Below are 16,319 nucleotides of genomic sequence, written 5' to 3'. Positions count from 1 at the left end.
TTGCAAGTATGCTTAGTCTTGCTTTTGTGTACAAACTAGCTGTGCTTTCTCTAGAAAAAAGAAAGGCTAGTGTACAAAGATACTCTGACTTTTTTCCATTAAAAATAAAAAACAAGTTCTGTTGAAACAGAAACATTTTTGAAACTAAATGATTTTGGGGAAAGTTTATTATTTCCACAGAAACCATTATTATTTCACGTGAAGCTAGACATAAATATTCACAAATTTTCTTCTGAGATTTGGAATAGTCCATCTCAGATGGTTCCATGGAATTTCCAGCTCCCATTGCCCTTGCCGGGCTCTGTGCTTAGATTTACCAGTCTCTTCCAGAGCTCCTCCTCATCATAGAAGATGAGGTATAGACATGGAGTCCAGCTTGAATTACAATACTTTCAGTCTCAAATCTCATTGCCCTCTCTTTTGTCTTCAAAATGTCATTATTTGTGGAAAGTCCCCTCATAAAATAGAAAGACTTTCCAGTCCCCAGGGAACTCTAAAGACCATCCCAACCATCCCAAAGATGAATGAATAACTGGTGCCTTGTTCCTCTTGTGCACAAAGACCTAGGACTGAAGTATCCATGATCCTAGGGACAGAGAAGACCTCCACTGGGAAAGTTATATTATGTAAAACTAAGAGTCTTCAAGATAACATAAACCCAAGTATTATGAAACCCCCTGTTTGACACCTTACACTGTTATGCTAATGTGAACTTATTTATTACCATAGTGTATCACAAGTCTTTGAAAATATGTTTTGAATAGCACTAATATGGCATATGTCATAGCAGATCAGACCATCCACTCATCCAAATTCCTGTGACACAGTTAATACCTGTTCTGATATAAGCCAGATAATAAAATTTAAAACTAATCTAAGTGGTCTGGAACAACTTGTCTGAATATAACAACAACATGGCAAAACAGATGTTTTTAAACAAATCCTTCTGTTGCCTGAAATGTGAAACCAGATTGGATTTAGAATATCTTAAAAAAAACCCCAACATGTTGTGGGGCTTGCTGCAATGATAAGGATTCACATGAAGGAAAACTTTGAAGGGGGCTTGAGATGGCTTGAGAGTTTTGTAAAAACATATTTCAGGAATTAAGGTGTGCTTTAAATTGAAACTTTCATACTGTATGTATTATTACTATGTTTTTCTGCACACATACAACCTCAAAGTAATACAAGTCCTTTTCCAATAGTAGAGAGGTATTTGTCAATAAAAAAAATAAATGAAAATAAGATTTGATGGTTTTTAAGATAATTTATTACATTACGGATATTTTCAATTTCCTCAAAAGTCAGGTAAGCAATTTAGACTACAGCATCTGGAAGAAAAAAATTCTCTATTTTACAAATGACATTTATAGGGCATATGGTGCAGCTGACATTTCTTCTTCTAACATTACCTGCTAATATTTTCAGAGGGATGAATTACTCTTCCACATCTTAACCATTGCGACTGCACAGAGAGATAGATATGTTTGTTTCTGTTTTCCTTTTCAAGGTGTATGTGTACCATGAATATTTTATGTACAATACAGTGCTGTCTGAAAAGAGGCTAAAACTACTGGAGTCTTTTGACTGATAAAGTGATATGGCACCACAATAAAAAGTCATTCTTTACAGTTAAAGGATACTCTGAGGGAAATACCATCATTAATTTGGTGTAGGTTAAATTACTGTGCAATGTTTTCAGAAAAAACTACAAAAAAAATCCCCTTTTACTGTTAGTTCTTGCAATTTCAAGCTATAAGCTCCACTATAATGCACATTTACAAAGGGCTTTGTGGAGTATTCTGATATTTAAAAACTCTATCCAAACTACAAATCAAACCAAAGGTCTATTCGCAAAAGTAAAGTTTAGGCATATAAAATCTCATATGCTTTAAAACTTACCTTCAGCATCTACAGAATTTCTGAGAAATATGGAGCAACTGAAGTGTTATCTCTTATTTCCTCCTCCTTCTAAGCCCTTTTTTTAGTTAATCCACATTAGTGGATGTGATCAAGCTGAAAATTCTGCTGGCTTCATCTTCTAAAAGTTTAATATTTCTATCACTTTTTTTTTTCTTATGGAAGTTTTTTCTGTGGAAGTTTTATGAACAGTCTTTTTTATGAAGAAAATATGGGTGAAGATCTCTGAACACTTGTGGGTCTAACAACAGGTGTATACTGGGCAAAAAAAAAGATGAGGCACATAAACTTGGAACTTTCTTGCTCTTTGTTATTATTGTGCAAAGAATCTAGTTATTTTGCCTACATCACATTCTCTGTTATGAATTTCATTTATGTAGAGTAAAGGTAGATGTGTAAATGCATCTCAGGCCAAAGCTCCATGTACACTTCGGCATAATTGGATATATTTCTTGGGAAAAGTCTTCCAATTTACAGTTCTTTTTTATGAAAGTTTTGAAACTGCAACTCTTAAACTGAGGCATTAAAAACTGAAGTTAAACACTGACAGTTAATTTGCAAGCCAGCCATAACCAGAATTTATTTATTTAGATATTAAATTCAGTTTCTTATTACCACTCCAACATTTCAAATGAATTATGTGTCTGAGATTGCAAACTTTATACTTTAGGATTACAAAATTGTATTGGGTCTGGCTGAGATGGAGTTAATTCTCTCCATAGCAGCCCTCACAGTGCTGTGCTCTGTATTGGTAGCTAGAAAGGTGTTGATAACACACCAGTGTTCTGGCTGCTGCTGAGCAGTGCTGGCACAGCATCAAGGCTGTCTCTCCAACATTTTTGCCCCCCCCTCAATGGCAGGCTGGGGCTGGGCAAGATCTTGGGAGGGGACATAACCAGGACAGCCGACCTAAACTAACCAAACAGATATTCTGTACCATATGATGTCAGCTCAGATATGAAAGCTAAGTAAAGGGAGACAGAAGGGGGGCATTTTTGTCTTCCAGAGCAACCACTACACGTACTGAAGCCCTGCTTCCCAGCAAGTTGCTAGACATCGCCTGCTGATGGGAAGTAGAGAATAACATCATTTGTTTTTCTTTGCTTTCGCACGTGACCTTTGCCTTCACTTTATTAAACTGTCCTTATCTTGACCCACGAGCCTTTTGTTATATTTCCTCCCCCCTGTCCAGCTGAGGAGGGGGAGTGATAGAACGGCTTTGGTGGGCATCTGGCATCCAGCCAGGGTCAACCCACCACAATGCCAGTGACCTTCAGAGCTATTTGACCTTCAGAGTTACTTTTCCTCCAGACTGAAGATATCAGAAAGAAAGTCTTTACCTCAGTGTTTGAGATCAAAATCCCATTTCTGGTGTCAAGATAGATGACAAAGCAGGGGTAAAATCTTTAGTCTTGGATGTGATAATACTGGGAATGTAATTGTTATAATAAATGCAAATATTTCATATCTTCCACTTGACACACCTCTTTACATCCAAATTTGTTTTTCTCCAGCTCAGTCAGCAATGTCAAACAATGCAGCGAATAGCCTCTGAGGAATTATTGCAACATAGCAAAATGTGGTTTATAATATCAGAACATGCAAGAAAGCAGGTGGCAGTATGATGTTCTACAGGACTAGAAGAAAATATTGCCTTGTTTCTTGCCTTGGGAGCCTTTTCCTTATCTTCCACACCATTTTATTAAAGGAATAATAGAAAAACCACACATTAATGGTGGTGTGTGACACACAAGACATGACACAACTAAATTTTATTGCTGTTGCCAAAAGTGTGTGGAAAGTAACCTTTTCTCTCTCTCAGATAACGCTGATTGTCCTGGTTGTAAGCTGAACAACATGCAGCAGGGGATTAGAGTAACAGAAGAAGAGCAAAGGATCTGTACCTAGGCTTTTTTGGCAAGAGAAGATAAGAAATGGAAGGGAGGGATTTGTAATAATGTCATAAGATACAATAAATTGTCCCCTATCATCGCTCTAATGCCAACTGTCAAGCAAAATTTTAGGTTGCACTTCTATAGTGCACTGTAGTTATCAGCGATCTTTTCTCATTTTATAAGTTCTCCATCATTTTCAGTTAGCAACCCTGTTGCTTCATAGCTGGTAGGTTTATATATTATTGATTATTATATTATTATTTTGTTATTGTTATTATTGTTATTCTTTTTATTAACCTATATTTCCAGTCTCCATTTAAAGCATTTCGTTGAATCACATTTTTACTAGGTTTAGAAGGAGCAAACATTTACACCTTACAGTCCTGAATTTCATTTTGCTTACTAGATGGTAAGAAATGCTGATCTTTGAAGGTCCACGCAAAGAAAACAGTCTTAAGCTGCAGTACATGCTATTCTTTACAGTATTTCAATATTAAGCAGACACATTTACAGATAACAAGTAGTTACTGAAAACTAAATACAACCATTTGGTGTTTAGAGTAAATAGTAATTTCCTCTTAATCTACATGATGAAGTTCTAATTGATGCCTACATTTGCCTAATGCCTGAAGAAAGTTACAATGAAAGTTTCAGTGTTTAGAATATACTGTAGCTTAGTGTAAACTTTTCCTTCTGCTTACCTATTTATTAAAAACAAATAAGGACAAAATTTCTCTCTGAAACATTTTCACACATCTCAATCTATCAAGTTTTCATCCATTTAAGAGTGTACATACTTTTGTTAATTTTAACATTTCATACTGAGGAACTACCTGTTTTGCCAAACGTCATATTCTTCCATCATCCTTTCTTCCCCTTTTAGTTAATTTGAAATTATGACAAGTTGTGTTCAGCAGGATGAAGTTCTGTTAAGAACAGGACTAAGTGAATTCTTATGAAATATTTTTCACATATTAGTGGAAGCTGAGTATTGGCTTAAGTGCATACATTCAAATTGTTAACATCTGTTTATTGGCTTTGAATCACTGAAGAGTGCTGGCTGCTTTATAGATTATGTGTGTTTACACTTCATGTTCCGAAAAGCCTGCAATTAAAAAAAGCTTATGTTTCAGTCCTCCAGAACTGAATCAAATTTTATTCTTCCTTGACTTAGTACTTAGGAAAAAACTAAAAATTGCAAGCATTTTTGCCAAGTCATTAACACACACCATCAAAAGTGTGGGACGTAGGTACTAGTGAGATGAGTCATGGCAACACAATCCTTATTACATCAGTATGGCCTCATAATTAATTTAGTTAATGGCACCATCTGCTCATTTCCAGAGTTTTCATTCCAATTAGAGTGTCAGATCATATAATTAATTTTTGTGAGTTTAACTATGTTTTCTGTCTTCCCCCCCCTCCCCCTTGCACAAACCCAAGTTTGATCTGTATTACCTTTTTCTGTTTACATCCGTTATTGAAATAGTATTTTTTGATTTTGAGGAAATGAACAGTTTTGAGAGATTTGGCTTGGCTCTCAGAACCCTTTGTCTTTCCAAGTCATAAATGATTCTCTTGTGGTGACGAAATGTTGCTACTTAATGCAGAAAACATCTAGCAATGTTTTCAGTTATAAACGTGTGAAGTGGCAGGTCTTAAGAAAAATACTTCTAAATTGATAGTATTCATTTTCCACATCCTCCTCAAAAAGTGGAAATAGAAAAAAGGAACAGAACATTGCAGCCTATTTCACATAGTTGGCATATTATGTACTCCTTTAGTACATCAACTTCAGACAGAGCTGACAACAGTATCTGAACAAAGTCAGGAAACTGGGAATATGATAGTGAATGATTTCTCACATCTTGGGACGAAGGGAAGACTTTCATTGAAAATTACCCCCCCCCAAAATTACAGTTCCTCTCCAATACATCCTCCTCTAGCCTCTCATTCAATGACAAACTGTTAGAAGCAACCATGAACAGTCATATATTAACTTGCCAAATACACCTTGATGAGACCTATCTCTATGTTATTTTCTCATGAGCACCAATAAATTTTTTTTTTTTTAGTTTTTTACTACAAATATATTGGTGCAACCAGTAAACAGTGTCCAGAGAAAGGGCCTGAGCAGACCCTGTGTATACTGTTGATTGTTTTTTTCCTTAGAAATGACATAAAAAGTAATTTGCCATCTGCAATTTGTTTTCTACCAAATAGGTTTTTTAGCTCGTCTGTAGAATAGAGACATAATTATTAATTATTATATCAGAACTATTTTGACTTGCTTAGTGTTAGAAATCAGAAGACAGTACATGTCCTCAAAAGAACTTTGATTTACAAGATCTGGATTTATGAAAACCAAAAATCACCAAGTCAAACATACAAATGAGAATATAAAAGACATTTGCATTGTATTTTTTATTTGTAGCCTGTTATTTATTCCTCTGGTGTTTGAAATAATATTTGAAACTTAAGATACAGTTATGGATCTACTTCCAGATACTACTCTTCAACGATAAGATTCTTGACAAGGACCTGTTTCACACATGTGCATATGCCATACTGAGAACTCATTAATGCTGAATGATATCCTGATTAATGGAGCCCATAAAGGACCTCAGCCCATAAAACACAGGTCAAGTGTATTTTTGGCGAATGGCATCTAGCTATTAATTTCATTATGTGCAAAGATACATTCATACACTACATTCTAAAAGAAGTGAGGTAAGAAAAACTTCCCCTACCCCCCAATAGCCAACACTTTCTTTGACAACACATTGATTTTAAATGGATCTATTAACGAGAAGCTACGCACCAATCTGCCAGTGTGTGACTTAATTTCTGCAATAACACGTCAGTACTGTAATGTTAGAGTCAAGGTCCATATAAATTACTGAACTCAATTTTAAACCTTTTTCTGGCATTTTATTGCATGTGGTTTTGCCATTACTATTAGGTCGCGCATGATGGTTAGAAATATGAAAATATCCATATATATATATCTCCTGCCTACTGCCTTCATAACAGTGCTATTGAAAAATCAACATGTGTTCACAATATTAAAATGCTGCAAGAAATAAAAGCACAGAAGTTTGGTCAGGGAGGATTTCTAGGGCTTAGTCTTAGAATAATTCTGGAAATGTTAATATGCATTGCTAATCTGTGTCACGTCCCAATTTCTCAGGACGATGACTCAGGTTTGCTGATTCCTAGGTCAGGATTAAGGGGAAATGACACCAGGGATCCTTTAACTCACAAAACTCAACTTTTATTTGCTCACAACAAGAATTGGCATGCTCACAACAAAAATTGGCATGAAACTATGTCAGTAAACTGTGTAACATGTGCTAACCATGCATCACCAAAAGTATACTACAGGCCTGGCTTATCTGGGAATCAGTTGAGGGCAGACAACAAGGCGAGCCCTCCCGTTGAGTCCCGAGGTTGAGAGCAGACCCCGTTGCTTTCTAGACTCCTTCTCAGAGAGGAGCTCGGGGGCGGCTGGATCCGATTCCCGTCCCAGACTTTGTCAGCAGTTTATGTCTAAAGGGATGAGGTGTAGGGATTGTGGAAAAGGGAAAGAGAGAGAGAGAGAGAAGAGAAAGATCTCACAGGTCCTGGGTCCAGCATTGGTCCAGTCAGCTGAGGGGTCCAGTCCCAGTGGACTTGCGCACCTGGGGCTTCAGTTTGTGTCCTTTTATCATCCTTGGCCGTCCTTTGGGCGGGCACTCGAACTTATTAGGCTAATTAGGTGTCGTGAGCAGTTTGTGAGCCTTTGGGACTTGGGAGTCGTTTGGGGAGCCACTTCCCCTTCCCAGCATGGTGAGCTGTCCTGCTCAGCACATCGGAACAGCGCTATTGGAGCCGGGACCCGTGCGCCCTCCAGCACGGCCTCCCCCTCCTGCTGCTGATCGATGGGTGCTGATGGGTACCAATGGGCTGCTTTTCACCTAGGGTTCCTTGTTGTGCAGAGTTTGTCCTTAGGCAGAACTTGCCCCACCACAATGTTTGAGACACTAACTCTTTCAGTCCTTCACAATGTGTAATGCATAAACTACCCCAGTTATGAACAATCTTTGAGTACAAACCTTCTCACTTATACCAGGATATTATACTGGGATAGAGTAGATTAATTAAAAAGTGTAAAGTTATAAAAATAATTTATAACAGTATAATGACTATTCATGCACATATGGCACATTTAAATGAATAAAATAGAATAAAAGCCATTAAAGTATCCCTGTACATTTTAGGATACATAACCAAGCATATTTTATGAAAGGCTTAGGAAAATAAATATGAAAAGACATGAAACTAAATGTAAAAAGAGATGGTACTCTGCATTTGCTTTTCACTGAGCCTTATTCTTTATAACAAGAAAAGAAAGTACATTCTAATAAAGGAAGGCCACTTGCTTTTACTGGGAAACTTTAAGGAACCTCTGAACCTCGGGGAAATACTGAAATTGAAGAACATAATTCAGATGGGTAGAGTTAACTGTCTGTACAGTAATAAATATGCTTTTGGCTTTGTTCAATTGGATTTGGTTCCATTTTTGTCCCTGTCCTTCAAGGACAGCAGGAACCACCATTGATAAAGATGGGGGGGCCTAAAATAGGTGCATGAAGTGGCACTGAAAAGTGACAATAATACACCAACTGTGAAAATATTGTGCAGTGATGGTCTTGCTTACAAGTTTCTGAGAATAAAATCAATACAATATACATAAAAGGAAATAAATTTGCTTGATACCCATATCATACTGGAGATGTTTCCCGGTGTTACTATCACCTTCTTAGCGTCCTTCTGGGCTGAACTGCAAACAGAACCTACTCACTACATGTCATTGCAAGATCCCACAAAATCCTGATCAGTGTGGTATGCATTTCCATAATAAAGGAATACAAACTAGAAATCTCTGTAAACTGGTATGGACTAAGCCTGCCTCAAATTCCACAAGCTCATTTATTGTTTTGCACAAAGAGTTTGTACCTCTATCAAAACTTGAGCCTAATTAGGGCACTAGTGCTGAAGGAATACTGGGCCAGAGTTATATACTAGTCCCCTGGCAACCTACCTACTACTATAAGGATGCAAAATTTAACCAGGACTTGGGGCCTCAACAGGAACATCTCCTGATCATGCTTTATTCATAGAGCCAGCTGCTTTGGGCTAACCCCGGTGGGCAGGCAAGCACCTCACTCGCTCGCTCACTTCCTGCCATGTCCCAGTGGGATGGGGGAAGAGGGAATAAAGAATAAAGGCAACAAAACTTGGAGGTCAAGATAAAACAAAAAAAACCCCAAGTTTAATAAGTGAAGGATAAGTGGGAGAAGAGAAAAAAAAATAGAACAAGTGATGCAAAGGCAATGACTCACCACCTCCCATGGGTAGACTGATGCCCAGCCAGTTCCTGAGCAAAAGATGGCTAACCCTCCTAAACCCCCCTCTTTGCCCTTTTATAGCTGAGCATGACGTTATATGGTATGGAATATCTTTTTAGCTAGTTGAGGTCATCTGCCTGTCTGCGTCCCTTCCTAGCCTATAGCATACCACTCAGTCTAATCACTGTGGGAGACCAGACTGAGAAACAGAGAAGGTCTTGATGCTGTGTAAACATTGTTCAGCAAAAGCTAGAACGTTAGTGTGTTATCAGTACTGTTTTGGTTAAAAATCTAAAACACAGCACCATATGAGCTGCTATGAAGAAAATTAACTCTATCCTTGCCAGGCCTAGTACACCACCCTAGCAATTAGCTCTTAGTACTCTCTTTTCATCTAATTCCCCTGCACATGAAAGCATCTGTCCTTTTTCCCCAATCTCAGTAGTAAGAAAAATCCACTTCTGAGAAATAATTTCATATTAGTTGAATTCATAGTCTCCAGCAATGTCATGGAAGCTGTTTTTTTCATTAGGGCTTGCTACTTTACAATATTTCTGGAGGTATCTGTCTGTATATTTGATCCCTTCTGCATTTAAAAGGTTATTAGGAAGTACTGACAGCAATTTAATATAAACGTAGAGATGAGAGGAAATGAGAAGTGGATCGTTAACATTAGGATTTCACCTGCTGTCTTCATTGAACTCATGACAAGACACAGGTTTTGGCCACAAATTTGTGATATTTGGTCCCAGAGCTTGAGTTCTTAATGAAGGCTACGTGGACCTCGCCACAGGTTATTAGTCAGAATACCTGACACAATCTGATAAACCAGATGGTAAGAGCAAACATAGAGACAGTGAGCAATCGAGATAGTAACATGGGGCAAGAGTTCTGAAAGAAGATTAGGTAAGGCATTTATTAATTAGGGTAGAAGTGATTAGCAGAATACAATGATTAAGAGACACAATTTTGAAGGGCATATAGAAGGCAGATGCCCTGAAATTATTTGACAGAGTAATGGGCTGAAAAACAAAGGGCATGAACCAAAGCTAAGAAAAGATTGGTCAGCAAGGGAGTTCAGGATAAACTTCTTCACACAGAAGGTAATTAATGTGTGGCACTGCAAGCTATTATGTGGGGAAAAACTAACCCTCAAATGCTAAACATATCTGAGAACAGAGAGATAGGTAGATGAGCTGCATGGACTAATTTTGTATATTACCTCTGCTGCAAGAACGGCAAAGGTAAAGCATTACTTAAATTAGTGGAATAATAAATGAAGTCATTTCAATGAGACTTACAGTGATAAAAACAAAAGGCAAGCACAATTAGTTTAGTAGAATCATAGAATAATTTAGGTTGGAAAAGACCTTTAAGATCATATAGTAGTGTAGCTGTCCACAAAAAAAGCCCGCAGAACTTGTTTTACTCCAAATTATTTTAAGCAAAATGATTCTTTCCGATTTTATTGCTAACAAAAACATGATAATTGTGGATGCATCTCCCACAGAAGCTGTGTATCTGTAATGAGGGACCCAACCAGGGTTTGTTAAAAGTCACAGTTCTTTAAGGGAAGCCAAAACCAGGAGCTTTAAAACCCAGAAAATTTCTCTCTCCAGTTTGTTAGCTGAATTTCCTGCCTGTAGGTCCAACCATGGGGCAGGCTGAGTATGTGTTCAAGAGAAGAGATCCATAACATAATTTACCAACATAACAGCAGCAGCTGAGTGCTCAGTCAGAAAAACAGGCTATGTGCTAGCCCACATGGCTCTTCAGCACTGAGCATGCATGGCTTTGCTCCATCCCTTCCACATGGAACCAAACAAGACCTTCTGCCTTTTCCCACTTCTACTTACTCCTGCACTGAACAGCCAAACCAACACTACCTTCCATCAGCTCTACTTTTATCTTTACTGTCCACCAACCCCTAAACCAATACCCCACTCCACTCTGCCTTTTTTCCCACAGCATATGCTGCAAGCAGCTTGAGACCTGCACTCCCCCTCTCCTGGCAAGAGAGTTAGGAGCTCCCAGATCAACAGTAAGTGACATTTTGCGAGCACGTTTCTGGACACCCCAAGCCAACACTGACATGGCACTCTGTGCTGCTCCCTGAAAGGCTGTGTACAGCCAGCAGGGACCTGCTGCCGCTGAGCAACTGGTACCAGAACTACATCACCCTGTTGCTGGGAAATTTCAGGCTTAGGTAGCGGAATCTGTTCTTCCATAACTGCCAATTATCAGGCACGGAAATACCAGTCCCCGGTTCTCCACTGGATAAAAGCCTGCTGTATGTGAGCACTGCACCCCCAGTGCACGGTGACAGAGATGATGCCTGCCTGCCTGAATCCTCACCGCTCCCCTCTGGGCGTCCTGCAGCTCCTGAGCAAAGGCAGGATGGGTAAGATGGCACTGCAAGTATCTTATTCCCTTCCGTGCATAGGCACGCATACACTAAATATAGCTCTCTTGGAGCTCAGTTCAGAAGTGTATCAGAGCATCAGCTCTGATATTTAACAACTTCAACTTTCCCTGGTGGAGACTGCAGTATCTTCAAACAAGTTATGTATGTGGACTTTTCTGTAGGCTGAGCAATATACTGACTGAGATCAAAAGCATTGGCCTTCATTCTCCTGCAGATGAATTTCTGTGCTAAAAAAAAATTATTAACGTCAGATGTTTTATGAACAATATCTAAATAACATAATGCTATGCAAATTTAAATTTCACATTTCTTTAATTTCCCTCCCCACTCAAAAGAACACAAGCCAAAACAAACTGCTAATGTTGGATATTGTATATTTAAAATTTCAAAATGCTTCTACAAGGCAAACAATTGAATCGCTATAATAAAATTAATACAATTTATACAACTGTACCCTAAAATCCGGGTTTTATAGAAAACTTTTAGTTTTCTGTATCTCCATAAAACATGTTTAACTAGAACTCAACTGATCTAATGTTAACAGTAATAATTTTTCAAGTCAAATAGATACGTAAACATTTCAAAATTAACATTTTTTAAAAGGTTAATGTAACTTAAGTTTTCTAACACTGAAAAAAAGAGTAATTTCCACATCGCATATCTGCAAGTTATTTTTATGCAATAAGGGAATGTAGATCATTCTATAAAAAGTTTTTGAAGCAATTTATATACTAAGAAACCAAAATGAGCCATTATCTAATTCAAATGATTGGCCTTTATTACATTTAAGATCATTAGTCAGGATGATCTATGAGTTTGAAACCTGGATCCTCTCCAGACTGATATGGAGTTCAGCCCAACAGTAACAGAACTTAAGTTGCAGTATAAGTGCAGAAGAAAGAAAATACAGAAGTCAATTTACAGAAGGGAATTTCTGCTAAAAGCTTACTAGTTAACTTGCTCCCAAAGGTGCATAACTGTCCTCCAAACTGATCAGTGGGAGTGGAGCTTATGCCTAAGAAACTCTGCTTAAGCCAGGAAGAGGTCTTCACCCAGACGGCTCATATTACAGCAGTAAATATTTTAGGTATATTCCCATATGTGAAAGAAGAGATTAGTGATACTGACCTTCTTTGTACAGCTCTACAAAGGAAGAGTGATATCAGGGAGGTAGCTAGTGCACTGGGAAATTACTTATTTGGCAAGTGCTTTGTCTGGACATAGAGCTGAAAAATGATTTTTAACAATCCCAAAGACTAAAGCAGCCAGGAAATTGTGTTCATACATTCTGCATTCCTTCATGCAAAGTTCTTAGGAAGTCAAATTTCCACATATTTCTGAATGCTGTTTTGGCAGGAAACTCCAAAGATGATAGAAGTTTATCAACAGAAAATGACTGTTAGAGATATAAGAAAAACAAGACGCAGCATCCTTTATAATTCCTATGACAGGTCATCCATTGGTTATATGACACAAGAGATTCTGGGCTAGTGAGGAAGGCGTTTGACCACCTTTTTTAGGCTGGGAAACACACAGAAGTATGAATTCTTATTGTACCACAAATTCAGGGGGATTGGTGTCGGCGGGGGGCGGAAGGGAGGAAATGGGGAATTAAAAGATTTATTTCAATGTGATTACAGCAGTTCTAACACAAACCAAGAATAACTCCTATAAGTTCTGACCATTGTTGCTCCTTGTACTGTTTTCCATTCTGCGATAGCCCAAGCAGACAACATGAATATCAGGAATGATCTCCTGCCTGTTACTTTTGAAGTGCTGTCTCCTACCAGCATAGTCAAACATTTCCTGGTCACTAATCCAGACTCTGGCTGGCAGAGACTGAGCAGAACAGAAAGGCTGACTTTACTTTCTTTACTAACTGAATTAAAATGAGACAGACACTTAGCACATCCTTTGATTTGGCTATTTCTTGTAACACTAACTTGGTCATAGCAATAGCCTCAAGCTTCACAGCCAGGATAATGAGTCAGCTTTTTTCCCCTGCTCCACACTAACATATTAGTATATCATTGACTTTCCTTTCTCCAAAGCTACTTCACCTATCTGAGAGTAGAGGACAGACCCTTAAAGAAGTCTTGTTTTCTTTCCTCTACTAATCATCCAGACTGCTCCTTTCCCAACATCCTTCTGCCCTTAAGGTTGTTGCATTTGTATTTGGGAAAGGGTAAGGTAACTTTCAGTTTCCTAAACCAGACTGCACTGCAACACCTTAAAATTTTTCTTCCTTTAAAAACTGTGAGAGTTTCACTCTATGTCCATATTGCTCAGAAAGCACAAATCTCTTCTATAGCTGGGAGTCTATGTACTGGAAAAAATGTTATACAAAACCATGACACAACTTCATTTATCTACAGATAGGAGGCCACAGCATGAAGAAGGTGTCACATCATTTATTCACAAAACTGATTTATCTCCTTGCTTCCAATTACATTACTACTTATAATAACCAAGATCTTATTACACAAGTGTAATTACTTTATTCTTAAGCATTCATATTCAAACAGTTTAATTTTTGTTTTTTTAATCAAATGAGTTGCCTGCAGGAGTATAAAAAATAATGTACCTACACTATGTGGATTCAGACTCTGATGTTCATACTTGGCTTGCAACAAGATTGGCTCACTCTAATACGAAGAGGACTCATGGTGAGGTATGTTTCAGTAAAAAGACAAATCTCAAAATAATTGAAAAATAAAAATAAGCCTGTAAATGCACACACATGGGAACATCGCTATAATATGAACATTAAGCAAAAGGGGAAGATTACATCGCCAAGTAGAGACTGAGTCTGCTTGTAAAATACAATTCTACAAATGATTTATTATATTACTCTTTTTCTCTAACTCACCAGCATAATGGAAAATCCTAGGGAAAAAAATCTCTGACATGATTACTTCAAGTACTGAGCCCAGAGGTGGTTTAAAGTTGCTAATCGTCTCTGAATCTGGTGTTAGGTTTACTCAAGTTTCTTGGCTATATTGACCTTCCCTTGAGTTTCCTGTGCTCAGAATTATGTAAGATTAACAATCTGCTGCATAAGTGATTTTATCAGAACTGAGCTAATACAGCTCTACTAAATATCAGCAGCCAAGCAACCACAAACAACATTTATATACATATATATGTTCAAATACACATACACACACATATAAGCTCTAGAGAGAAAAATGTAAGTCCGTGGAAATGCAAAATACTGCAAAGACTTAGGAAGTAAACAAAAAACCACTTCTAGATTCCTCTATCTATGTACGTGCAATAATCACACAAATACAATTGTCTTTAAGAAATCAAGCTAATGAAAAAAAGTATTAGCAATTTGACTGTCAATACATTAGTCTTTCATACCCTAAATAAGTTTTAAACCTCTGGACAATTTCAACTGAGTTTATCAAAAGGGCGGAGATCACAGACCTTAAAAGATTTTACAACTGGCAGACAGCTATTTAATAAAGACAGTGAAGGAAGCAAAGAGCCCTGATCCAGGCTCTTTGAATTGCCTCACAACCTACCATCATAATCGGCGGTATGTAATTCTGACCAGTCAATGCAGCATATAGCAGCCAGCAGGTCAACCAAAGGCAGCGGAAATAGTGGTGGCATCGCTAGGTGTCCCAGAGGCTCACACAATCAAATTAAATAGGTGTTAAACTCGAATGTTAGTAAACCACGGGTTCAGTGATGTAAGGGGAAGTTATGCTATACAACCGACTTAAGAATTCTTAAGCTTTAGAAACAATAACCCAAAATGCGTATATCACTCACCTAAAAGATGAGGGCTCTCAACCTCGAGAAGTTACCTCAGGCGGTGTCCCAACCCACCGGGAGAGTCCCTGACGGCGGGGCTCTGTTTATGCGCTAGTCGAATCAGACCTGTGGTCTAACAGGTGTTGTTAGTCCTCACTGGCCAAGGGCCAACACTTCTTTATTCCTTGACCGAAGCATGTACCTGGCAGTCATAACCCAACCCCACCGTGTGGGCAGGGCAGCTTGACCCCCAAACCACAGCTTCTCATTTTTTTCTCTTTTCCATAGCCGAGAAGTTTCTCTCTCTGTCAGGGCAGGTGTACCTGCCACATTAAGGTACAAGGAGAACAGAAGACAAAGCGATGGGATGAAGGTCTGTCTCATTAGTAGTGCAATGTTGGAAGGGATGGAGGAAAGATTTTAGTATGAGGAAGTGGGGAAAACAGAGATTTTGAGGGCAGGAAATCACACTTGTGTTTAGGGCATGCAGGAAGAAATGTAGTGTATTTTAGAAGGGTAAGAGAGACCATGATGACCTACTGAGGTCTCTTCCTACCTGAAATATTCTATGAATCTAGGGGAGGAAGACTCCAGTGTACAAAATGTACTATTCTGTCATAAATGTGACTTCAGTAATTCCAGTGCTTCCAAAACATTTTTTTTTCCTAAATTATGTTTTTTCAGATCACATTAGAAGATGCATGTCTCAACCCATGCCCATGCAGTACAAAGTTGCTTAGTACTCAAGTTTATAAGGTTTTCTAACTGTTTGTGAAAAAGAAGTATTTTCCAAACGGATGCTGTTATTGATATTTCTGCAGCAGTAAGCTCTGGCCTGAATTCCAATACTTTGTTGTATGGTAATTAGAAGTCCTATTTCTGTGAGTGCTGCTGGGATCAGACCTTATTTGACCCAGAATTACT

The sequence above is a fragment of the Haliaeetus leucocephalus genome, unplaced genomic scaffold, assembly GCF_000737465.1.
Source record: "Haliaeetus leucocephalus isolate CR32 unplaced genomic scaffold, Haliaeetus_leucocephalus-4.0 Scaffold889, whole genome shotgun sequence".
In the NCBI taxonomy this organism is placed as follows: domain Eukaryota; kingdom Metazoa; phylum Chordata; class Aves; order Accipitriformes; family Accipitridae; genus Haliaeetus; species Haliaeetus leucocephalus.
This window is presented reverse-complemented; position numbering follows the sequence as displayed.